This window comes from Narcine bancroftii, chromosome 14, assembly GCF_036971445.1.
Source record: "Narcine bancroftii isolate sNarBan1 chromosome 14, sNarBan1.hap1, whole genome shotgun sequence".
Taxonomy (NCBI): domain Eukaryota; kingdom Metazoa; phylum Chordata; class Chondrichthyes; order Torpediniformes; family Narcinidae; genus Narcine; species Narcine bancroftii.
In genome coordinates, this window is record NC_091482.1 from 53582311 (window position 1) to 53609056 (window position 26746).

A 26746-nucleotide genomic window follows, 5' to 3' on the forward strand; every position below is an offset into this window, starting at 1 on the left:
AGAGTTGTAACCTTGTCTTAATGGGTGGTCAACCTGATTTTCAGATTTATTGTCAGAGTACATACATGACATTACATACAACCCTGAGATTCATTTTCCGGCCAGTGAGGCAGAATTACCACTTATTGGTTGTGTAAAAAAAACTGTACTCAGCATAAACATAAATAAAGGAATTTAAAAAAACAAACTCCAATACAGAGAAAGAAAATCATAATGTACAAAAGTAAAAGCCTTTAAATGAGTCCCTGATTGAGTATGTTGTTGAGGAGTCTGATGGTGGAAGGGTAGCAGCTATTCCTCAACCTGGTGGTGTGAATCTTGTGGCACCTGTACCTCTTTCCTGACGGTAGTAGTGAGAACAGAGCATGTGCTGGGTGGTGTGGATCCTTGATGATTGCTGCTGCTCTCTGACGGCAGCGATCCCCCCATGGATATTCTCGATGGTGGGGAGGGTTTTGCCTGTAATGATCCGGGCTGCGTCCATTAACTTTTGTCGTGCTTTCCGCTCAGAGGAATTGGTGCCCCATACCAGACAGTGATGCAGCCGGTCAGCCCACTTTCCACTACGCATCTGTAGACATTTGCCAGGGAAATTTATCTACCTCAGGTATGGAGGTACAGAGGTCGACAGCACAGAAATGAGCTCCACGTCATTGTCACTGATAATCCAGCTTGGGTTTGGACGCCAGTAGGAGAGATGTTACTGATTACCCTCCATGCCAATGAGAGAGACTAACTAAATTGGCACATGGGATCACCCCAAATATCCACTCTCAGGCTGGACTGATGCTAAGGGGAGAGTGGCAATCTTACTAGTTTTGGAGATAGCAGACTGAGACCACCCACAAATTGGCGGGACAACACCTGATCTTCAGTCTAGGCATCCTTCGATGGATGGCCTTAACATCAACGTCTTGCTTCCGTTAACAACCCCCCCCCCCCCCCACACTTCATCTCCCAGTCTCCTTTCCCCTCTCCCCCTCCCTCTCTCCCTTTCACAGAACCAAAATTTAATTCTCACCTGTCCTCTTTTCATATCCAATTAGCACCTTTTGGCTGCAAGGTCTGGACTCCTCCCCCTCCCATTCTCCCCCATTAATCTCTAAGATACCGACCTCCATTTTGGTTATACTTTGAAGAAAGACTCAGGCCCAAAATGTTGGTAATATATATTTTCCTCCCAAGGACGTTGTGAGACTAGATGAGTTCCTTCAGCATTTCTGTGCTTTTTGTTTTGCATAAAATCATCTGTCAGATCAGTTCAAGTTGCAAATATCATGGCTTCACATGGCCTGAGATTGTGGGTTGCGGCTCATGGACTGTTCAGCTCAGTGAGGTGAGTGTCTTGGCGGATGGCGGTGACCCGCTGGATTGAGGTCGAGGAGGGATGATGTTTAGATATAGTGTGGGTGGTGTTTGCTGACGTGCAAGTTGGTGGGCTATGAATGTGGGCAGCTAGGTTGTGGGAAGAAGGCTGGTGCAATATGCCCAATAAATAACTGTGGTGTGGGCTGCTGGAGTCATGGATGGACTTAGTTGGGATGTGGGTGCTGATGTTGGTGGTGGGCTGAGGAATGAGAGCATTGGATGGTGCTGGGATTTGGGCAGGGTGGATACAGTGCAGAGGAGGTGAGAGCAATAGACTGCAGAAGTAAGTGGACCACACTGGGCTCCCAGGGTGTTGTAGCAGTGTATCAAATGGGCTGTGGGAATGTGGGCTGCAGAGATGTGGACACACAGGGCTTCAGACAGTGCTTCACTCATCTTATGCACTTCCTGACTAACTTCAGGCTGAATTTGTTAATGTTCAGAATCTACTGCTCAGCTAATATTAGAAAGCCTAGATTCTTAGCTAGTGAGAAGTTGTGCTCGTTGTGTATAGAGATTGGAGAATCAAGACCCAGAAGGTAACCGATCCTCCATACAACTGCAGCTTAGATTATGTTCAATATTAAATCAAAACTATGCAGATAGGGTGGTAAAGAAGATACATGGGAGGCTTGGCTTCATTGAATGGGGTATTGAGTATAAAAGAAAGGAAGTCAAGTAGCAACCAACAAAACTTTGGTTCAACTGCACTTGGAATACCGCGTCATTACCGGAATGACATTGGAAGCTTTGGAAAGGGTGCGAGCGTATGAATTATGGGAAGAGATTGGACAAATGGGATTTTCTCTTCCTCTGGAGACTAGGAAACTGAAGGGAGACCTGCTGGAAGTGTATGAGATAACTTGTTTGGGGGGGAAAGAAGCATGTTTAAGGTGAAGGGAAGGCGGTTTAAGCAATATATGCAGGCCAATATTTTATTGGGAGAGTGCCTGGAACTGGCTGCCAAGAACAATGGTTGCAGCAGGTGCAATTAGTGGCATTTCTAGATAAGATGTGAAATTTTGAAGAGAATGGGCGGATATTTATCAAGTCCAAGCAGAGGAATGTTCGTTTGATTTGGACACCTTGCTCAGAACAGATACATGGAGTGAATGGAATCTGCTGGATCCGGTGCTCCTTTTTGTGGTCTCCTCTACATTGGAGAGACTGGGCGAGCACTTTGTTGAGCATCTCAGCTCTGACCACCACAATTGCGTTGATCTCCCAGTGGTCGTTTACACTGCATGCCTTAAGTTCCTGTGCGCATTAGTCCTGGTGTTTTTGCATGGAGAAACGTGGCCGACATCATCAGCTGGACATCAAATTCATGAGGTGAGATTTGCGGTGTGATTTTTAGACTGCAAGCTCCCCCCGAAAAGTAGCAGGAGTCCTGCAGGACAAATCGCAACGACTAAAAATTCCTCCACTTTTAGACTGCAAATTTGGTTGATTGTGCCTGCAGCCTAAAAACCATAACTGTCTCTATTCCGAGATTTCCTGTTTCTTTTCTTATCTTTGCTTATTCCTGGAAGAAGAGCTCAGGCCCAAAATGTCAATAACGTACCTTTATCTCCTATGGATGCTGCAAGACTGGCTGAGTTCCTCCAGCATTTTGGTACGTTTTCACATGGGCTGGAGGACCCACTATATCCATTATGCAAGTGGAGTATGCAAAGTTTCTGTTGAGTTGTACCTTGCTGGTGTTGGAAAGGTGTTGTGAGATGAGTCACTTGCTAGACGATACCCAGACTCTGATGAGCTTTTTTTGGCTGGTTCAAACAGTGAGATGCAGGATGTCAATGAATGGCTAGGTGGAAATGTTAATGCCATTGCATTTTAATAATAGGGGCTTCTACTCTCAGTTGTTGGAGGTGATCATTACCCAGCACTTTTGTGGTGCTAATGTTACTTGGCACACAACAGCATATGCTGATTATGGTGTTCTTGGTTCATAAGTGGTACTTGCAGGGAGAGTGGTTTACTGTGCTGGCATTAACAGTGATGTGCGGTTATACAGGTGGCTAATTTATCACCCTGAAATTTAGAAGTTGGCGAAGAGTGGTATCTCAGCAGGCCTTGAGAGAACAGATGATTTGTAAATGTACAGTATCTCAAAAATGAGACAAAATTATGATTTGCTGGTTTAACCACTTTTTTTGTGTGAATGTATGTTGTGTTTGATTTTTCCATCAGACTACCATTCTTCATGTAATGATGTTAAAGTTCTCATGGAGTTCTGTCCCAGAACTTCATAAAATTTAAACATTACTGAGTTAATTGAAAGCCTTAAGAAATGGAGCTAAAGAACTAACTTTGATGTCAATATAAAGTTAGATACATTTAAGAGGATTGCTCATTCACATCAATTCACCTCTTTTTTTAAAAATAAATTTGTTATATACTGAAGCTGTTTTAACGTGAGATTCTACTTAAGTGATGCAGCCATGGAAGTTGTGCTTTAACACCTGGAATGTAATTCAGAATTGTAATTTAGCTTAATTGTAAAATGGTACCAAACAAGTGATGCAAGAAAGAACGGACCCAAATCATTTTTTTTCTTGGGTTAGCATGGTTAGCTCAATGCCTTTACTGCACCAGCACTCAGGACCAGGCTTTGAATCCCACCGAGTCTGTAAGGAGTTTATTCGTTCTTCCCTTGTCTGTGTGGGTTTTCTCCAGGGGCTCTGGTTTCCTCACACCATTGGAAATGTATCAGGGGTTGTAGGCTATTTGGGTGTAATGGGATGTGGTGAAATGGCCTGTATGTCTAAATTTTAAAAAGAATTAGCAGGAAACAGTGCAAAATATCATCTTGCATCCAAGGGAAAGCTGCAATTTCAGCTGTTTACAGCAAGCAAAGTTTTATTTTAAAAATATAACCTGTCAGACTAAAAGGAGATACTGCAGTCAGTGTAGATGGCCTGTTCAATCACCAGATGTCATTGGACTGATCTCTCGAACAATAGTGAGATGCTTATTGTTCAGCTAATCGCATCAAGGAACAGTCAGATTGGGAAAGATATTCTCATATACTCAGTCTTCAGTTCGGATAAGAATTTTTTTTTGTCATTTGGTGAAACTCCTTCACCAGGACTTCTGTGTATCCAGCAGGAATTGGGCTGTAAATATGAGTTAGTGCATGAGTCCTGAATATGAAGGGGCAAACATTTCATTTGCTGAGTGGCTGTGGATGGAAGAGGACGCAACACAATCATTAGTAAAGGTGTTGCCCTGTGGAACTCCAGTCTTGGAGGTAAACCAGAGAATCTGCAGATGCTGAGGTTGAGTGTGGCACAAGAAAGTGTTGGAGAAACTCAGCAGGCCACGTGTCAGGAGTCAAAAGTAAAAAGCAGTTGGCATTTTGGCCCTGAACGCTTCTCTGGAAGCATTGAGAATGAGGCAGATTCCTGAGTAAAATGTGGGGTGGGGAGAAGTAGGAGGAGCACCACTGACAGGTAGAAGATAATAGTTGGGTACAGTTAGGAGGGTAGAGGAGCAAGAAGCTGAGAAGCGATATAGAGAGGGCTGAAAGATAGCTCTCTGATAGGAGAAGGAAGCGGGTAGGAAGGAAAGCAGAAGAATGAGGGAGAGAGCCGGTGGAGGGAGTTGATGGAAATTGATATTAATGCCATCTGGTTAGCGATTGCTGAGATCGAATATAAAGTGATGTTCCTCTCTGAGTGGGTAGCTTTAATTTGGTAGAGCACGAGGCCATGGGCAGACATATCAGTGTAGAATTGAAATAGGTTATTGTGTCTTGGGGCTGGGATGATTGATCTTCACTGAAAACACAACCAGCCTCTTTTAAGTGAGGTATTATTGAACTATTGTTGATCTCTTAATACCCATTGACTTCGGCTTATATCCTGGGGCCTGTTTTCTTTCACATTACTAAGGATACTGTGATTTCAACAGCTGAAAGCAAGTTGTTATGTTTTAACGCAACCCCTACATCAACCTGCAGTGAGGAAATGTGGGCGAGTGGCATTATTGAATGTGAAAACCCACTTCTTATCTTCTCTATCTTCATTGCCAGTTCTTTCTATCAAGGATGACTTCACTCTGATTTCGAGGGTTCTAGTGACTGATGAAACTAATGGAGGAATGGGATGAGGTAGGTAGTTTATAGATTGCATTTTTTTTTTGGTGATATGGGACTTCTGCATTCCTCCAATGCATGACTTCCAGTTTCTTTGACACCAGCCAGAATGTTCTATTTGCACCATGGGCCAGAGTGTCTCAGAACTCACTAAGGATGCAGAATTTCTTCAAGGAAGCTCTAAGAGATGCAAGAGTATCAGAGCCTGCACCACCAGGCTGAGGAACAGCTGTTTCCTATGAACAGTGAGAAAGCTGAACGACCAAAGGAACTGCTCAAACAAACCATCCAAGACTCTCACATTCATGAATTTGTACAGATGAAATACTTGTCCTGCATATGTATTGTTTGTCTGTATGTGTGTTATGTCTGGTTGTATGTCTGCATGTTTTGCACTCTTATGGACCCTGGACAATTTTATTTTAGGATCAGGGACAGGACTGAACCTACAAGGGAAAGAAAAGACCAAGAGCTGTGTGGGAAGCACTGAAACAGCGCTGTTTGACAGCCGTCAAAAGCAGGAGAGCCATGCGCTGGAAGCTGGTGAGCTCGCGGAGAGCGTGCCCCCTGCTGTCAACCTCTCTCCACCAATAGGGGGAGCTGAAGGGACGCGCCAGGGCAGTTGAAGAGCCCAGCACACTGCGTTTGGTTGGAGGGAGTCAGTCAGACTGTCAGTGTGTTCACCCAATAGTTTCATGGGAGAAAGGAGACTGAGGTATTTTGTCTGTGGGTGCCAGCACTGTTCTCCTGATAGCAGGTTGTGCCACTCTGATACCCAGAGTGTGTGCACAACCGGTCTGGGCTTCTCCAGTTCCCTTCCAAGAGGAAGACCGTGTGGCAGGAGTCACTTGAAGGCTGGGTGTTTAGAGGGGAAGACCTGTGTGACAGAAGGTCACTTTGTTAACCCAAAAGTGGGGTTCGGAAGCATGAACCTCGTGTAGTGACTTGAAGGTCACTGGGTGAAAATTCCCGTGTTAAGAAATCAAAGGCAGTTGTTGCCACATTTGAAACTCAGGGAAGTCATAAGTCATCAGTGATCACGACCAACTAAAAGACCAGCGTGTAACCAAACTAAGAATCCCACGCCTGGAGTCAAGACTCTGCTGCACCATTTTGGCCAATAGACTTGACATGACGGATGTGAGGCTTTGTTTTTGGAGTTTTCTTTTGGGGCATTTTGAGCTTGGACTGTAATGGTCTGGGGTTATTTTCCCCCACATACACCTGTTGTTAATGTAGAGTAGCCATAAAGGCTTATGTTCGGGTGTTAAGATTATTGAGGTAATTCTGTTATTGTTAATTCGTTAATAAATTTTGTGTTAATCTTATCCCATCTATTTATGTGTCTCTCAATTTGCTGCTCATTGAGGCGTAACAGCACTAAGGACCGGAGAATACTGTTTCGTTAGGTTGTACTTGTACAATCAGATGACAATAAACCTGACTTTAAATGACATTTGAAATCCTTGGAGGTTGTGGATCACAGGACCAAATGAGTGTTGGCCTTTTGAAACCATTATTTTGAAGAGAGCCTGTTTTGTTTAGCGAGCAAATAAACAAGTGGGGTTGGATGTCTCATGGCAGATGAATTTTGCATGGGCCTATACTGTGGACATCATTTTGGCTGGGTTATGTGGGAGTTAAACCAAGGAGCATCAAAATTCCTTCAGAAATAAGGAGATGAAATGTGTTAAAAATATTGTTCAACTCAGCTGAGTCAAACTTGGTTATTTGAATTAATTTCTAGCTCCTTTTTCATTAAGGTTGCTCATCATTTTATGAGAATAACTCCAGGAGCTGTGGTTCCTTACTTGAGGAAGTTCCTTATTTAAGGGAGGGAGTACTGGCTTTGGGGGCGGTGAAGAGGAGCTTCACGTCGTGGATACCAGAAAGGAGGGGGTTGGCCTATGAGGAGAGATTGGATTGTCTAGGACTGTACTCGCTGGAATTTAGAAGAATGAGAGGGGATCTTCAAGAAACATAAAATGATGAAAGGCATTGATAAAATAGAAGTAGGAATTTTGCTTTCATTGGTAGGGGAGACTAGAACTAAGGGACATAGCCTCAACATTCAAGCTAGTAAATTTCGGACAGTGTTAGGTCTGCTTTGTTCATGAATGAGTGAGACAAACACCAGACTGAGTCGAAATCAGGGTTCTTTGTTCTTTATTACCGGATTGTAACACTTGCAACTAACCATGTTAGTCGGAGAATGCATTCTGCCGTTATCAGCAAAATGGTGATTTTTTATACCCTTGGATATGTGCTTAGAACATCATCATATCATTACTTGTCCAATGACTAAAACTGTTGCTATCCTTTCCCTGCTAGCTTCCTGCCTCTCAATCCATCAATGTCTCTCTTATCTTGTAAGTACAAGGATGCATTCACATCTTGTTACAGCCCTGCACATTCCCATCTCATGATGTTTTACCTAACAGGAGTACAAGGACACCTCCCCTTCTTGTTACAGCCCTGCACAGGGTAACTCCTTACACATTCCCATCTCATGATGTTTTACCTTACAATCCCTCCTTTGTCCTCTTTAGAGGACAATCTCGCCCTGACTATGCTACCACCGCGTTACATTGGTTCGCCTATTATTGCCAAGCTCTATACGGGTTCTGTTCACAGGGCAGTTCGGCTGGTGGGCGAGGGCTCCCCCAACCCTCCTTTGCGTACACCCCCCATCCGTCACCCCGATCCCATTGCCCGTTTACAAGTTTCATCCCATTTGCCCCCAAGCAAAAAACTAGCTAACCCCCCCGTACATTAGTAAATTCCCAAGTTAACATATGGTCTACAATCTAATTCATAATACTTGTTCTACAATCTGATTAATAATGTTTGTGTTACAATCAATGTTATAATATTTGTTCTACAATCAAGGTTATAATATTTAGGTTACAAGCAAGGTTAAAATTATATGTGTAACAATCTAATTCACAATCCCTCCTTCCCATCACATTCCCCTTCAGACTCCAGATCGATCTCAGCAACTTTCTCCACCTCCTGTAATGTGAGATAGTCTTGCTCCACAGCCTGCACAGCTTGATATTTCGGAGGCAGTTCATCACGGTCAGCAAAGGCTCTCTCTATGGTCCTCGTGACCAGCGTTCAAATGCATGGAATACAACAACAGCCACAAGTGATAAAAATTGATACAGAAATGAACAAACCCAGCAAAAGTTGTCCTAACAATGTGCTCCATCTCCCAAACACTCCCTGTAACCAGGATAAAACAGGATTGGAGACTCCAGACTGGGCTTTTAATTCTTTCGCCAATGCCCTAAGTTTCGTTAACCCCTTAGTGAGTGATCCATCTGGCCCTGTGTTATTAGAGATAGAAGTGCAGCATAGATCTCCAAACATAGCAGACACTCCACCTTTCTCTGCCAGGACCATATCAATCGCTATCCTATTCTTAAGTGTCATAAGGGAAGTTTCTGACAGTTGTTGATGTATTGCCTCAACAACGTCCCTGGTCAAATTTGCAAGGCGCTGGACATTATAGTGAATAAGGTTGATCCTATTAACATTCTTATTTACAGTGATGGGAAAAATTGCACTAAAAACAGGAAAGCTTTCAAACCCAGCTGCAATCTCATCGGCTAATTTAAATTCGTCCGGAATATTCCGGGCTTGGCCAATGGCATCAATCCATACCCCATCAGGGTTCCTTCCTCCCGGCCCCAAGAGTCCAACACTCCTCCTTTTTCTCCACAGCCAACTCTCTGTGTGGCGCAATTCTAGGGAATCCTCGTCTCCCTCCTGCCTTTTGACAATCAGCACTGGCGCATTAAGGGTTACTAGAGCACACCGACCATCCCAGTTAGCGGGGAGCCAGTTGTACAGCACTCTTCCTCCACAAAACCACCAAATATCCGCCCTAGCCTGGGTCAAGCGGGTTGCACTACTGCTATGTGAGAGATCAACATGAGTCCTGCACGAGTCGCTGGGCAGCCAACCCACATGGAAAACGTGCGCTGCTGTGTTGTTGTTGGCAAAACAAGTAACATTAGTTATGCCTGTGGATCTAAAGACAGGGGGAGCTACATTAGCCGGAGCTATGGGAAACGTCTGTTCCCATATCAGACACCTATTCAGTGGGTTGGATTCTGACATTAGGTTCAAGGCGCAGTCCATAGCATCTGTCTCCTCAAAAATTGATCTGCTCATCCGTAATAATGGCCTTCCTCGGGCACAGACCCAGCAGTTCCCATAGCCTGCTTGGTCCGCATATTTACCCATCTGATCTATCCAGGAGTTTGACTCATCAATACCTGTCTCAATTGCTATCTTCTCTCCCCTGGACATCTTCGTACTGTCGAATTTTCTCACTTCCCCCTCTTTCGAAGTGGGTTTAATTATGTCCTTTGTGTATGTTAGTAAGTCGAACCTCACCACTCCCCAAGGATCTTTTCCATTAATAGACACTCCAATCATTAGATAGAAGAGGTCTCCGACACCATGTTCTCTCCCTGTGCCCCCCTCGCATGTCTTAGAGCTCCATCCCTTCATATTCCACGGGTTGCGCAGCCCCGCCTTTACTGTCAAAATCAGGGGATTCTCTCCTTTCATTGAATAGGTCACAGCACCACGTATCAGGGAGATTTTAGTGAAAAAAATATAATAAGGTTTGCTGGACCCTTTGTTAAGGGGTTTTCTTATCCATCTAGTGTCGGGTCCTGTCCACCACCAAACCTCACCCCAAGACGGACAGACATGTAGACCCCATTTAGGATATCCTATTTTAAAGGCACACATGTAAATATCATATCCTCTCCAGGACGCCTCATTCTTACCACACGCTATTATACTGCATAGATCGAACTATCTGTTGGGCCGCTAATTTAACCCCTATATGTTCTATGGCTCTCACCAATTTATCGGTTGTCTTGTCCACCTCCTTCTGGGACGCACTTTCTGACTTAGCATGCTCTGATTGACGATGTCGTTTGATTGCATGTGTCAGGTGTCTTTTCCACAAATCCTCTGACATTGTCTCTAATCCCACAATGTCCCTTAATTTTGCTTGAACCGTAGCAGGTAGTCCGTTTATTATCCCATTACGAAAGTGAGCCCTTCCTAAGGGGCTGTGGTCGGGTCTTTCTCCAGTCCCTGTTTCCCATAAGTCCCATGCTCGAGTGAAATACTCGTGTGCAGTCTCTCCTTCCTTTAGTTGAAGGGTTACCAAGGCATCCAAACTATAGGGTGTAGGAAATGTTTCTCTAAGTGCTTCCCAAAATTTATTCCGAAGTGGGTTAAATTCTATTTCATCCCCCAATTTACTGCTTCTTACAATTCTCTCTATTTGCTTCAGGGCCCCTTCTGCCTTTAATCTTATCATGATAGTTCTGACATCTGCGAGTGCTAATTGTTCTTGGCAGGTTTCTCGCTCAAAACAAGAAATCCATGGACTAGCCCCATTACTCAACGGAGGTAGTTTTTTCATTAAACTCTCTAAGTCCATTCGTGACCAGGGTACATATTTTTGAGTTCCCCGTCCCGTGATCAGTAATGGGCATTGATATCTCAATTTTGGGGATTTCTGCTCCTTCTTTACTCTTGGCATGCATTTATTTATCCCACCTTGTTCTGACTCTTCTTCGTCACTGTCACTGTCCCTATCAGCTTCCAATGTCTCAGGGTCAAAGGTATATTGGTCACGTTCATCTCTAAGATAATCTTTTCGGCCATAGTTTAGTTGTTTCACATCTTTCTCTTTTGTCCTAACTATGTCCAGGTAGGCATGTCTATTTTTCTCCCTCCCGAGTCTTTTCCTTCTACTTTCCTCCCATGGTGGATCGTATCTCGTTTCCTCATCTGTACTACACTTTTCGTCCTTTACTCCTATTACCATTCCTTCAGCTTTAATTTCTCCTGACAGTGTTGTAGTTATCTTTTCCACTTCCTTCAATACACCTACCATTAATTCTTTTTGATCCTCACTGATCTGCCCCAGCACATTAATATCTCTGTTTAAGTTTTTAATGTTATCCTGAACCTTTTTCATGTTCCATTTCTGTATCTCTAACTCCTTTTCTATTTTCTTGGACTCCAGAGGGGTCTCCACATCTATTACTCCCCCTTCTATTTTTATAAAGGGGCCTGTACCTCGTCTGATGTGTCCCTATTCCCGAGGTTCTTGTCACACCCCAGTGTCTCAATATCTGGATATAAGGGACGTGACTCCAGTATCCCATCTGGGGTGCCAGGGGCACCTTGTGACTCCACATATGCATAGGGCGGGGGTCTACAAGCTATTTCTACAGGGGCCATAATAGGTGGGTTATCAGGGAGACCAAATTCTTCGAATATAGCTAGGACATCGCGGTACTGCATCTCCTTGTCTCTCACCCTCTTTTTTGCTGACTCGCGATTAAAGATTTTGTTTTCTGTGTCCCGTTTTGTTTAATTGTATAAGACTCACTTATAAATGATTTATTGTCAGAGTACATACATGACATCACATACATCCAGAGACTATGAGAGAGAGAGAGAGAGAGAGAGAGAGAGAGAGAGAGCATAGCGAGAGAAAGAGATAGAGAGGCAGATACACAGAGCACAAGAGATAGAGAGGGAAAATGCCTTGCACTGGCCCCACTGGGAGAAAAGTCTTCAGATTAACACTTTCGTTTCAAAGGTTTTAAAAGGTTCTCATCCTGTGATCACTGGTCTGGATCAGATTGGGTCTCCCACCACTGGGAACTATCACTCCTTCCTTCCCTCCCACCTCGAGTGAGCTACACGTCAGCCCACAATGTCTGCCCTGATCCCGCAATGGTGGGGGTGCAGGAAAGAGGGAGGGAGAGAGGATAAAACAGGATCCCATTTGATGCGGAGCTGGAATTGTGGGCACAAAATTAAAACCAAATTGTATTTCTCTGCCCTGCCCAACCTGGGGATTTCAGGGCAGCACCGCCACAGATTGGGATTGGGAAGGGGAGTGGGTGAGAGAGGAGGGGGGGGAGAAGAGAGAGAGGGGGAGGGTGAAAGGAGGGAGGGAGAGAGCAAACCCGGACACTTCGTGGCTGGAAACTGGAAACAGGCACTTTTCCTTTCCCTTCTGTGTTTTGTTTCTTCCAGCTTATCTAAGCCTCTACGTTTTAAATTTTTTTTTCCCTCACCTGTCAGGAACATCTCAGTGCCCCCGGGTAACCAACCCCTCTTCCTCCAGCGGTCTACACATTTTCGGAGCATTTTTTGTTTTTCCAATGCCGCATTACTGGTATTTCGCTCCTCTAATTCCTGATTAATTTCCTTAATAACTTGGTCAAAAGTCTTAGCAGGCAACTGTACAGCCATAGCTGCGGGACCGCTTTCTAATGCCTGTTTTAATTTAGGTTTTTGTCCGTTTAGGGGATCTATGTCAACGAAAATTGCTTTTAAAAATGTCTCCTTGCAAGCTGGATGACTAATATCTTTTAAAGGAACAGTCTCTAAGTCTTGTCCTCCAATTGACTTCAGACTGTCCTGTATACTCTGATTGCTCGTTTTCCACTCTCTGTTTTCCCAAAGGGGTCTGAAAGTTAAATTACAACTAGAAAACCAAATATTTGGGCTATACTTTTGTCCTGTTTCCCTGTACCAATCTATGAATTTACGTAACTTTATCTCCTTGGTGATGTTGGGAATACCCTCATTTAACTTATCAAAAGTATTTCGAATAAACTGGGTGTCTCTTAGGAGTTTGTCAACTTTTTCATTAATATCTCCTACCTGATCCGGACACAGCTGTCGCAGCCTTCTGTCGTCGTTCTTGTTCACCAGGCAGGCGTCCCTGAGTACTTTTTTTGTTGTCTCAAGGTCTCTAGTGTCTGCTGTGGTATTCCACCACGGCGAATTGGGGAAATAAATTCTTAACTTCTCAAGTGTACAGACATTATCATACCTACCGGACATTTATAAGTCAGTCTCTCAGATACAATTGAGGCCAATAAGCCTGAACCTTTGTTTTCTTTCAAAGCCCAACCTTCACGTGGGAGATTTCTCCTCTTAATAACCAGTTTAGGGCAGAAAACTTAGGTCCTCAATTGTTTATAGACCACCTTCTCACTCTATTGGACTTTGCAACGACACAATAAAGACTTTTAAACTCTAGTAGTTTCTTGCGAAGCACTTAATAAATGTCATTCAAACACCTTAAGGACTTTTATCTTGTCTGTAATCACTTACGTGTTACAATCCTGGCATGCGACCTTCAATTGTGGTCGTCTAATTTGTCCGATCTCCAGTTCTTACTGACAATCATAAAGATTTAAAAAAAAAGAGAATTTTGTTAAAACAGGCTTCTCTGGACCTTCTTATCAGCCGGCTGAGATGATTGTCAGAAAAAACAGAAACCGTCGTCCAGTGTTCACTCACCCATCACGTCGGGGTCACCAAATTGTTAGGTCTGCTTTGTTCATGAATGAGTGAGACAAACACCAGACTGAGTCGAAATCAGGGTTCTTTGTTCTTTATTACCGGATTGTAACACTTGCAACTAACCATGTTAGTCAGAGAATGCATTCTGCCGTTATCAGCAAAATGGTGATTTTTTATACCCTTGGATATGTGCTTAGAACATCATCATATCATTACTTGTCCAATGACTAAAACTGTTGCTATCCTTTCCCTGCTAGCTTCCTGCCTCTCAATCCATCAATGTCTCTCTTATCTTGTAAGTACAAGGATGCATTCACATCTTGTTACAGCCCTGCACATTCCCATCTCATGATGTTTTACCTAACAGGAGTACAAGGACACCTCCCCTTCTTGTTACAGCCCTGCACAGGGTAACTCCTTACACATTCCCATCTCATGATGTTTTACCTTACAACAGAGATGAGGAGGAACTACTTTTCCCAGAAGGTGATGAATCAATAGAATTCAAGCCCCATAGAAGCAGTGGAGGCCACCTCAGTAAATATATTTAAGGCAATAAGATACATTTTTTTATATAGTAGGGGGAATTAAGGGATATGGGGAAAAGATAGGTAGGTGGAGTTGATCCTATCATCAGATCAGCCATGACCTCATTGAGTAGCAGTGCAGGCTTGATGGGCCAGATGGCCGACTCCTGCTCCTATTTCTTATGTTCCTTGGCAATATTTTAGCATAGCACTTGGAATAAGGTTGTTTGAACAAGATTTTTTTTAAAAATTCCTTTAAAACAACAATGATATATGGATCACTGCTGTGCAGAAAATAATGTTAGATGGCTTTAACATGAGAAAACATTCTCCTAATATATTAATGGAAAAATTGCTTCACATTAGGAGTTAAAATCCAGCCAGATGAGCTAAATCAAAGCATGTTCCACATTCAGGGTATGTCTTAGTTATCATAAAGATCCTATCATTCCTGTGACAGTTAAAAGCTCCTTCACTTTGGTCAAAGTCCGAGCATCATAAAGTCACCCATTTAAAATGATGTTTCCTGTCCTTTTTCATGCTTCAAGCAATAAATTAAATCACTGAAGTATAATGTCAACTCTTATTCTGAAAGAAAAATCAATGTATGACAAAGTTAGCAAGAAGTCCAGCAGTACAGAAAACATTGCCAGGGTTTTCCTTTGCATTTTTATATCAGTACTTCACGTTGTATTGCACAGAATAGATTAAAATGACCACTGGATAGTCAACCAAGAAGCGGCAACAATCCCAACTGTCAAACCACCCCTGATGATTGGATCAACTCTGATAAAATAAACGCTGACTTTTGCAATTTCACGCGGAGCCTCTGTGTCACCAGAATGCCTTCTCCCAGATTGAGATATTTGTGAGCTGTCATCTTTGATAAATAACTGCCAGGAATGAAGCCACCAGCCCTTGGCTCCAAATTTAACAAGTCAGGACTGAGTCTGCAGAAATTCATCACATGTGATAGGTGATTAGCAGCGAGATCATCCCTGTAATGTTACCCAGAAGACCGGGTGTCAGATAAAAGTGGCAGAGGCCTGTGAGAGATGCAAATACATTTGAACAGGAGTGATGGCAGTCTAAAAAACACTTCATTCATCTTTGCAAATTACACTGAGGCCATGGATTGACAGCATCTTTTGTGTCATTTCCCTGCATTTCTCTTTACTTCTTCCCTACTAATCGAAGAAGAGTGGCTGAAAGCCACTCCAACAGAAGCCATACGGGAGTCTCAAAAGCTTTGGCACTCTCAAAACTACTATTGATGTTTAAGGCTATGGTATGAAAATGTGTCATTCGTCTACTTGACCCATTGCCTTTATATCTATGAACTATGCATCTTTTTACACTTCATCGCAATTTCAGGTAATATTTAGTTAATGATTCAAATACTCCCATTAAAACTTCCTCCTGACTAAAAATTAATTTTGTTCCACTCTCTCTTATTATCATTCTCTCCATTGCTGCTGGAGAGGCATAACAGCACCGAGGACCGGAGAACCCTACTTCGTTGGGTTGTGCTTGTACAATCAGATGACAATAAGCTTGACTTGAAGATGATACTTGAAGTCTTTGGAAGTTGTGGATCACGGGGTAAAATGAGTGTTGGCCCTTTCAAACCACAGTTTTGAAGAGAGATTCCCATTGAGTTGCCAGTACATGTGCTGAGGTGCAGTGAACACTTCTGATTGCTATCCAGGCAAGTGCTTAATGCAGCATGTAATAAAGAAAAAAAGTGCTCGTAAGTCAAAGTGTGAAGCATGTAGTATGAAAAGACGAGGAGCAGAGTATAGAGAAAAATATAGTTAAAACATTGCAAGGGCATCATCTTTTAACCAAAGAGAAGCCCCTTTAAGAGTCTGGTAACTGCAGTAAACTTCTTAAATGTGAAGGGTTTTTTAAAAATTTCAAATTTAGGTATGTTCTTGTGATTGAAAGGGAGAGAATACGACGTGAGCATGGTGAGATGGGACAGCTTTGTTTGTTGGGAGCTGGTGCGTGGTACCGATGGAATTTGTGGAGAAACTAGGTTCATGTGATGACTTGAGGTAAGTTCATAGACTTCTTGAACTTTATGCAAAACAATTCCCATTAAAAAGCTGGGATACACCCAGATGGGACACATTCCATGGTGCATCTTTAAACATTTCTTAAGCTGCCTCAGAAACATGATGAATTTCCTTGCTTTTGAAGTTTCACTTTCTCTTTTCTGCTGTTCTCTCCCTCTCTCTTCCCTTTCTCAACATCTTAAAGGACAGTTATCACTAAATTCTCCCAATTCTATTGGGAGTTTAAAATGTAAACTTTTTTCCTCCATGTTTTCTGACTTGCCCATTGACATCTATTTTCATCACTGCTTCTGTTTCTCTAATTGTATGAACATAAAATGAATGAGATACTTGCACTATACTGCTTATGGGAAGTAAGCCTTCAGACTATATATGGGCATGTGACTATATACGGGCAAAAGAGAGCAAAGAAGAACATCTTCAGGATAAACATCAAGTTGTACATTTTTTACAACAATTCTATGAAATTTTACTTAAAACTGGTCAATTCTGCAAAATCTCTTTGAGGGACGCCTACCCTGAAAACATTCTCCTTTGCTCTCTGAAAGGAGTTCTGTGGGATTCTCTCTCACTGCTCCCCGTCTGTAACCCCTGCCGCTCTCAAGCTCTACGACCGAACCTCCCCCTCCCCCTTACTCATTTGCTCAGATGCCTACCAACATTTTGCCATAGCTTGATGGAGGGCTAAAGCCCGAAACGTCAGTTATGTATTTTTGTTAACCTTTGCTTTAATAGACACTGTTTGACCTGTTAAGTTTCTTTAGCATTGTGTAGTGCACGTCGAAAGAACCAAAGACTTGTTGATCCAAACCAAGGCTTTAATTAACTAAAAGACTGGAGCATATCACAAGTAGGTCGACCAGTCCAGAATGGCCTGGTCTGGCTAGGAGCAATCCTTTTAAAACTTGCCAGTAGGTGTGGCTACACTCTCAGGCAATCACAGTCATCCTACACTACCATCTGTACATATGAACATAGACACATTGGTGATAGAATCTGTACTATCACACATTGTGTGTTTTTAGATTGTGTTGCTGATCAGTGATTAGTTCCTCATTTATGTACTGTGCAAATTGAAACATGTTTATTTCAAAGCAAATATTCAGCCATTTTGGTATATGTAAAACTTCTGAGCTTCTCAGACTTCTGAATAAATTGTGCATCATTTTGGGTGCTCACAGGAACACTCTTATCTATTTAGATGTTGCCTACGATATAGTAGCAAGAGTAGGGCCACTCTTTCAAAGATTCATCTGAGTAAAGAATTTCCTCTTCACTTTTCTTCGCAGTCAATGGTTTGCAATAGGAGAAGCAACCTTTCTGCAGCCGGTAAATCTGTCTCAAACTGATTCAAAGAGATCATCTGCAATTCTTTTGGTCTCCAGATGAAACAAGTCTGCGACTAACCTGTGAGTAATTCGGGGATGTTATTATTCACAAATATTAAAGAAACCTACATTTTTATTCAGCACATTATCTCTAATTGGCTTCTAATTTACGCTTACATAAGAAGACTGAATTGTTCCAATATTCAAGTCGGAGATAAATTGATTTATACATATTGAAGGGATCAAATGAAATTGGTTTCATGAAATAAGGTTGGACTGAGGTAAATAGCAAAAAAAAACAGTTCTGATCTGAGTGAATTAGACAGTGGGCCTACTCTTGCTATTACATAACATTCAAATACTGTAGATAGAGTGTGTCCCGGTGAGCACCAAAAATGAAGTAAGAAATATTCATAAATTTGAGGAGCTCAGAATTTTTACATGTACCAACAAGGCTTAATATTTCCTTCGCAATAAATGTGTTTCCCCTTGCACTCAATACACAAATGAGGAACTAATCACTGATCACCGATAAAACACAATCTCAGTTATTTTACTTTCCATAAGATGTCAAATTATAATCCTTAGGAAATAGAAAAATCCATTTTTGTTTAAATACTGTTTTAATTATCGTGGAATCAGTCCCGTTTTTTTTTAAAAACACCATGTTACGCTTTGCATTCAATAACCTGAAGTGGTCAATTTAACACCAATTTTAATTAACTTGTTTTTAATCTCATGTATTTTAAAATGAAGTGTGGTGCTTGTAGCAAAATACTGCACACTTCTACCATGCCTTAACAATGTGTCTTAACCCCCGCCTCAGAATATCATTCCACTGCATCAATGTGACATTTCAATTTCCCACATTAGCTATCCTTGTGACATTTCTGATTGAAACTGCCAATTGCCAAATTACATTTGGTGCTGTGCTATGGTTTACATCCAACAGGAACTGGGCAGAGACAATTCAAACTCATTTCCTTCAGACCTTTGCAGCTGTCAGAGAAAGAGGAGACCTTTGCCCTGGCAGTTGATCTGTATTTCAATTCCACTTTCAAAGCAAAGGGATCCTTTCTCTTTCATCCAGTATGTATCCTGGTTCCTTCTTCCAGCAGATTGACTGAGAATGCCAGATGATAAACTCCAAGGGTTTAGATGATGCACACCATATTCTCCTTGTACTCCAAGACCTTGGACCAAATAGCTGAGATGAATGTCTCCAAGAACCTTGGATGAAATTAAGCCTGTCTGGTCTTTGCCCTTAGTTTATTATAAATATTATATCCTTGACTTAATAAGGACATACATTGACTTCATATTTGAACTATTTTTCAAGTGGAGTGGAGCAGGAAATAAAATCTCCCCCGACCGAATAACTTGCAAATGTATCTTGTGGGCTATAATCCACCATTTTGGACATCTTAACACCCTCAGTTTCTCCCATTTAGACTACTCTAATTTTCTATATATGGGAATTAGTCAGTCATCATTATCCTATCTGCAACTTGTGCAGAATGCAGTAGCCAGGCTCCTGACAGGAGCCAAGATGAGGGACCATATCACCCCTATTCTGGCCTCCCTTCACTGGCTGCCAGTATGGCTTAGAATAGATTATTAAAGTTCTCCATTTTGTTTACAAAGCCAATAATGGACTAGTCCCCCCCCCCCCCCCCCCACCACATCATTGATTGGCCTACTCCAAAACCCCTCAGATTGGCCAATTTAGGGTGTTTGGTTGTTCCGAGCTCAAATCTCGAACTCAGTGGAGATCTCGCCTTTGCTATTTGCAGCCCTGAAACGATGGAACAATATTCCACCCTCCATCAAATCAGCCCTTTCCTTTTGACTCTTTTAAATCCAGGCTGAAGTTGTATTTTTATTCTCAAGGGTTTTGAAGTGATTGTTACCATGTTGTATGTACAATTCTGAACCTCGAGCCCTAGTTTTACTATGCACTTTATAGAGCTGCTTAAGATGTAATTTATGATCTGTACAGCACTTTGGTCAACGTGAGTTATTTTAAAAGTGCTATATAAACTAAACTAAACTTAGTGTGGAAAGCAAGCTTTTTGATTTGGAATAATGCTTAATGTCTTAGAAGCAAAGAAAGGGTCTAAACTAGAAATATTAAAAGACATCTTCAGTAAGTTTTGTGGCATTGATTAAGGAAGAAATAGTTTTAAAGTATCAGGTCAAAGAATTAGCAGTCTTTAGTAGGGTCTAAGGCTCAAGGGATATAGCCCAAGATCCTCATCTGCGCCATTCTGATAGCTTTTCGACAACTCATTGCTGTAAAAGAATATTGCACTGCCTTTGCTCTGGTGATTGCCATAATTTAATATTGATTAATATCTCATTACTTAATAATCACTCTTGCACACCCTCAGGATTCAATTCTGTTTTTTTTTAAAAAATGTCATTGATCTCCAATCTTAACTTGGTTGATTTCTCCAAAGATGCTGCCTTCCCTGCTGAGTAATTGCTGATGTTATCAATATAATTTACGTGAAGTGGTGTCCAGCTTCCCTTTGAAAGCATGAAGTCAGTAATCAACTGGCAATGATGAAGAGCTCAGTTTCTCCTTGTTCAAAGCTAGCTTGGCTGCCTTCCAAACCTTAGCATCCACTGCTGCTCCCTTGCCTCTACTGAAGGGTTGGGTACCAGCAATCTGCCAGGTGCAAATCTCAATTAGGACCACGCCACTCTGCTGCTGGATCAGTAATTGAACGTTTCCCATATAAAATTGATTCTGGTCCGCTTTATTGAAAGTCAAAGCCAAAAAATAAAAATCTCACATGGTAAGCAATCTATCCAATAGGAATTGAAGCAGCTAGCAATGGAGATTGTAGAGAAGAGAACCAGACAGGAAGTCTTTTTTTTTTGTACCCTGCAGCTTAAACTCTATGAATGAATGAATGATTCATCTTGGCCTGAAACCTGAACTCCATTTCTTCCTTAATAGATCTCCCTCCTCAGTGCAGTTTCACAATGTGTCTCTTCTGGCTTCCTTTGTCTCCTGGCTCCCATTGCCTACAAATAGAATGGAGGAGCAGGATTTAGAGTACTTCTAGAATTTACAATCCTCTTCAGGGAACATTGTAAGGCTTGTTTTGCAACTTAAAACCCCCAGAGATTCCTTTAGACCCCAAGTAGCAATGACCTACAAGGCACACCCATAACCATAGTATTTCATTGATCATATTCATTGCTTCTTTACTCTGAACAGGTTATCCTATTGTATCTACCCCCTTGATATCAAGGCCTGAGATGCATTAGCCATGATCGTAACGAATGACGGGGCAGGCTAGAGGCACTTGATTATATACTCATGCTCCTATTTTCTTACGTTTCTACGACCAGTTGAATCTATGACCAGTTGAATCTAGGTACAAATTTATCAGTGCTGAATTCGGCAGGGCACGATGATAAGGAAACAGGAATCCTGCACCTCCCTCCAAACTTTTCATTAGTTTCACCAAGTTCAAGATTCCTTTATTGTGATGTAATAAAACAGGTGTAATGTGCAAAATTGACTTGAGGCAGACAAAGATTCGCCATCAGCAGTAATTGCCCGGCACCTCTTACCGTCAGAAAGGGAAGCAAAAGAGAGATCCCCCTCCCCCCACCCAGAGTCACTGAGTGTCCGTGGCTCCGTCTCCAGTGCACCCGCGGCCTCCGTAGCCACGCAACCTTCAGTCCAAACCATCGGCAACCTGAGCTTCAGATCCAAAGTGCGCTTATAGTTAATTTGAATTGGCAAATATTTTCCAGTCCCTTTGAGGGAAATGTTGAAATAGAAACCCGTATCTTTTAGTCATGCTCTCACATAATCCCAAAAGGATAAACTAATCGGGTTTAGTTGCTTCGAATTTACTGCCTACAAACATATTACTTGGATCGTGTTGTTTATTCTCCACCCGAATCCGCTCCTAACTTGCATTATCTCATGATATTCTTCTGTTTGTTTCTGCATCATGTACTTAACTAAAGGCATCAAAACGAATAAGATCGATGCCTAAGGAGAACTGTGAGCTATCAGGACATTGTCTCTTCCTTCAGTGATTTGATTGCATCTTATGAATATATGGATGAAGGCTCACAAGATCAGTGGTGCACGCTGCAGTTGTTGGAAACATAGATTGAGGGAGAGAGAGTTTACGCTGACAAACTTCCATTGAAAACAGGAAATGTAACAGCAGTCACCAGCCCAGGAGACATGGCAGATGGCAAATAAAGAAAAAGAACACTGGAGGGAACTCATTGTCTCTTGCAGTGGAGATGAGGGGGCTTAACTAACTAACTAACTTGGGAATACTGATCCACAGATCGGAATGACAACCCGCAGACAAAGCAGGGATCTAACAGCACCACAAATACCTCAGAGTTGAACAGGAAAATCTACAGACATAGTGCAATAGGCAGCCCTGCTTTTTACTCATACCTTGATGAAGGGATGAGTGCGGTGGTACACCACTGGCCTACTGCAGGGGGCAACCTCTGTATCTGCAGAAGTGTAAGGGGACAGGGCAACACCTGGCCGGCTGTCAATCAGTCGGCCTGAATGGATCAAGCCCCACCCGGTCAGGTGTCAATCACACTCCGGGATATGTCTGCGCCGGCCTCCCGAGGCCTCACACTGAGTTGCTGCAGCCACAGCCAATCTGGCTCTGTGGAAGTCTTTGTGGATTAAAGCCTGTTGTACAGTCTTTATCTTTGTATGTGTCTGATTCTGGCTAACAGTGCACCACAATTTAATCCACAAAATTTTTCCACAGGCGGCTATTGAAAAACTCCTGTGCGCAGGGAGTCTCGAGGTCGACCCACACCACCCGAAAGCCCAGACATGCTTCGAGATCTGGCAGTACGCGGTCGAGGCAATCATGGTGGCACACAAGGGCGACATCCTGGACTCCGATCGGAAGAGTTTGGTCCTACTCACGTCAAAGCTGGGTTTCCACTCCTTCCAGGTAAACAAAGGCTGCTCCACGTACAAGAGCGCAATGGACACTCTTGAGAACTTGTACAAAGCCCCCACGAATGTGGTCTGTGCAAGGTACCTCTTCAACACACAAGCCCAGCAACCTAGGGAGATGGCTGAGTCTTACCTGGGACACTTGCGAGAGTTGGTCCGACTGTGTCTGGCTGAACCTGGAGTAGACGCAGAGGAGGTCGAGAGGCTCATCTGGGACGCCTTCGTCCGAGGGCCACGCTCGAGGGTCCTCTGGCAGAAGCTTCTTGAAGACATCTATGCCCTAACCAGGACTGTGGAAGTGGTCCAAACCCTGGAAGCAGCAACCCTGCATGTCGAAGCCTTCGATTCCAGGATCCCACATGCTCCCTCATGGCCCTCTCACACTGCAGCTGCAGCCCCAGGCAGAGCTGGGGAGGAGGACGTCGCTGCGGCAGGTGCCTGGCTCCCCTGTAAGTACTGTGGGTCCTGGTGTGGATCAGATCGACGATCGCGCCAAAACTGCCCAGCTAGGAACCAGTATTGTACCTGATTTGGCAAGAAAGGCCACTTTGCAAAAGTGTGCCTCTCTAAACCTGCCGGCAGCTCAGCAGCCCTTTATGACCTCCCCACCTTCCCCGTGGACCCCCCCACGTTCGGGTGCCGGGTGGCGCCATTGTCCCCGCGATGACTTCCACCTCCCCCGACTTCGTGCAACATCTGGCCCCATCAGTGACCATCACAGCGTGTGCCCCAAGAAGCTGCACCAGTACCCGCCCTCGCTGGCGCCGCTCACTGAGAACTACAGCAATGTCACTTCTGACTGACATAATGACGTCACTGCCACCGGCCGTGATGACATCACTTCCCCCAGCACAGCGGACATGGTTGGGGAAGGAGGCCAGCCATGCAGCGGCCCCCCACATGCTGCTGCCATCTTGGGCCAGGCAGCGCCCGACATGGAGGGCCCCCGATGACATTGAGAATGACGTGGTCAACATGGGCGCACCAGTCTGCCCTTCCGACACTCCCCAAACCTCTGGGTGCCATCAGCTGCCGCACGCCGTACCCAGTGACCGATGGCAACATGGTCAACACGGGCGGTGTCCAGGCCGCCCTACCGATGCTCCCCACACCTCCAGTGGCCATCAGCTACCGCACGCTGCACCTCACGACCAATGTTGATGTGGTCAATACGGGCGATGACCAGGCCGCCCTATTGATGCTCCCCATCCCTCCGAATAGCGATGACTCTGACTCTGAGATGGTCCTGGCCTCCAAACACTGACCAAGGACATCCCCCATGACCTCGGGCACTCGATGATGGATGTGTGAGTCAACGGGCAGGTAACAAAGTGCCTGTTCGACAGTGGCAGCACCGAGAGCTTCATTCACCCGAGCATGGCCCATTCCCCAAGGTTAAAGGTCCACCCCACCACCTGCTCGATTGCCCTTGCTGCCAAGGATAAGATTGTTGGGTGCTGCTCAGTCGATATAATGGTGGGAGGGGAGACTAAAACAGGTTTCAGACTTCTGGCCTTGCTCAAACTCTGCGCACCACTGCTCCTCGGCCTGGATTTCCAGTGCCACCTGCAGAGTGTTACCCTTGTCTTCAGGGGTGGGGTCACAACCTCCACTCATATTGCACTACCAGCCCTGGGCAACCTGCGGCCTCTCCACACTGCACATCACCCCACCGGCGCTCCTTCCACCAGAAGGAGGCACTATTGCACCGCAGACAGGGACTTCCTCGAGGCGGAGGTGCTGTGACTCCTGACGTAAGGCATTATAGAGCCCCGTAACGGCCCTTTGAGAGCCCAAGTCCTGGTGGTCAAAGGGGGAAGTAAGCCGAGGATGGTCGTGGATTACAGCCAGACCATTAATCGGCACACCCAGCTGGATGCCTACCCCCTGCCAAGGATCACCGACATGGTCAATGAGTTAGCCCACTACCGGGTTTTATTCATGATTGACCTGAAGTCGGTGTATCACAAAATCCCTATCCACCCGAAGGATAAGCCCTACACCACCTTTGAGGCGGACGGGTGTCTGTACCAGTTCTGCCGGGTTCCTTTTGGGGTCACGGACGGGGTCTCAGTCTTCCAGTGGGAGATGGATCACATGATAGACCGGGTCAAGTTGAAGGTGATGTTCCCATAACTGGATAACATCACTATCTGCTAACCTGGAAAAATTCCTCCAGACAGCTGCGGAGCTGAACCTCACTTACAACAAGGAGAAGTGTGTGTTCAGCACTACCCGCCTCGCCATCCTGGGGTACATTGTGGCCCATGGAGTCGTTGGCCCAGATCCGGAAAAGATGCACCCATTAATGGAGTTACCCCTTCACCCCCACGCTAAAGGCCCTCCGCAGGTGCCTGGGCCTGTTCTCTTATTACTCGCAGTGGGTCCCTCACTTCTTGAACAAGGTCCGTCCACTGGCCCAAGCCACAACTTTTCCCCTCCCACCCGAGGTGCAGACAGCCTTCATCCGCATCAGGCAAGACATCACGGATGCCACAATGCAGGCTGTGGATGAGGACTCCCCCTTCCTGGTGGAGAATGACGCCTCCAAGGTGGCCCTCGCTGCTACCCTCAACCAAGGGGGGTGCCCCGTCGCCTTCTTCTCCAGGATCCTCCACGGCTTGGAGCTAGGTCACTCGCCATTGAAAAGGAGGCCCAGGCGATTGTGGAAGTGGTCCACCCCTGGCGCCACTACCTGACCGGCAGGAGATCACGCTCCTCACAGACCAGTAGGCCGTGGCATTGATGTTTAACACTACCCACAAGAGCAAGATCAAGAACGACAAGATCCTGTGCTGGAGAGTCGAGCTGGCGACCTACAGCTACGACATCCAGTACCGCCCCGGGAAGTTTAACGACTCCTCCGATGCCCTGTCTTGCACCTGCGCGTCTATGCATGATGACAGATTGCAAACATTGCATGAGTCCTTCTGCCATCCGGGCGTCACCCAGTTGTACCATTTCGTTAAGACCCGAAATCTGCTGTACACCATCAGGGATGTCAGGGACATGACCGAGGGCTGTCGGGTCTGTGCAGAGTGTAAACTCCACTTCTTCCGCCCCTGCAGGCCCACATTGTAAATGATACTCTGCCCTTTGAGTGATTCAGCATGGACTTCAAAGGGCCCCTGCCTTCCACGAACCGTCATGGTAGTGGACGAGTACTCACGCTTCTCTTTCACCATCTCCTGTCTGGACACCACCACGGCCACTGTCATCAGGACCTTGGGGCAGATTTTCACCATGTTTGGCTACCCTGCCTTCATCCACAGCGACCAGGGGTCTAGTTTCATGAGCGATGAACTGCGCCAGTATCTGAGGTGAGGGGCATCGCGGCCAGTCGCACGACAAGCTATAACCCGAGAGGCAATGGGCAAGTGGAATGCGAGAATGGGGTGGTCTGGAAGGCAGTCCACCTGGCTCTCAGGTCAAAAGGGTGGGCTGTTGAGTACTGGCAGGATGCCCTGCCCGAAGCACTCCATCCCATTCGGTCACTGCTGTGTATGGCTACCAACGAAACCCCTCACAAACGTCTGTTCTCATTCCCCAGGAGGTCGGCGACTGGAATGTCACTCCCAGCATGGCTCATGTCCCCGGAACCGGTGCTTCTGCATAAGCGCGTACGGAAATATAAGGCCGAAGCACTGCTGGAGCAGGTTTTCCTCCTTCATGCAACCATAAGTAAGCTTACGTTAGGTTCGGCAGTGGCAGGGAGGGCACCATCTCAACCAGGGACCTGGCACCAGCAGGAGCACCCACCGCACCACGCCACCCTCCAACCCAGGACGACGCTGAGTGGGCATACATCTCCATCCCCAGTCAGCTATGGGGCACGCAGGGCCTCCTTGACACCAGGGGCCCACTTCAGCTTTAGGAGACGAACCCACCCCCCACCCATCCAATACCACCCGCATACTTTGAACCCAGCCCCTCCCCCGGCCACCCCCCCACGTGGCACCACACTAGCCACACACTCTCCTGCTGCCAGCCCCCCCACTTCC

At 44.8% G+C, this 26746-nt stretch overlaps 1 long non-coding RNA gene across 1 annotated transcript in view; it reads left to right on the forward strand.

The window, feature by feature from the left end:
* Nucleotides 1-26746, forward strand: part of LOC138749738 (uncharacterized) — a 53575-nt gene that overhangs the window by 7535 nt on the left and 19294 nt on the right. The window contains exon 2 of the long non-coding RNA XR_011348848.1: nt 17732-17851. This is a non-coding gene — a long non-coding RNA (uncharacterized lncRNA). The remainder of the gene's footprint in view (nt 1-17731; nt 17852-26746) is intronic.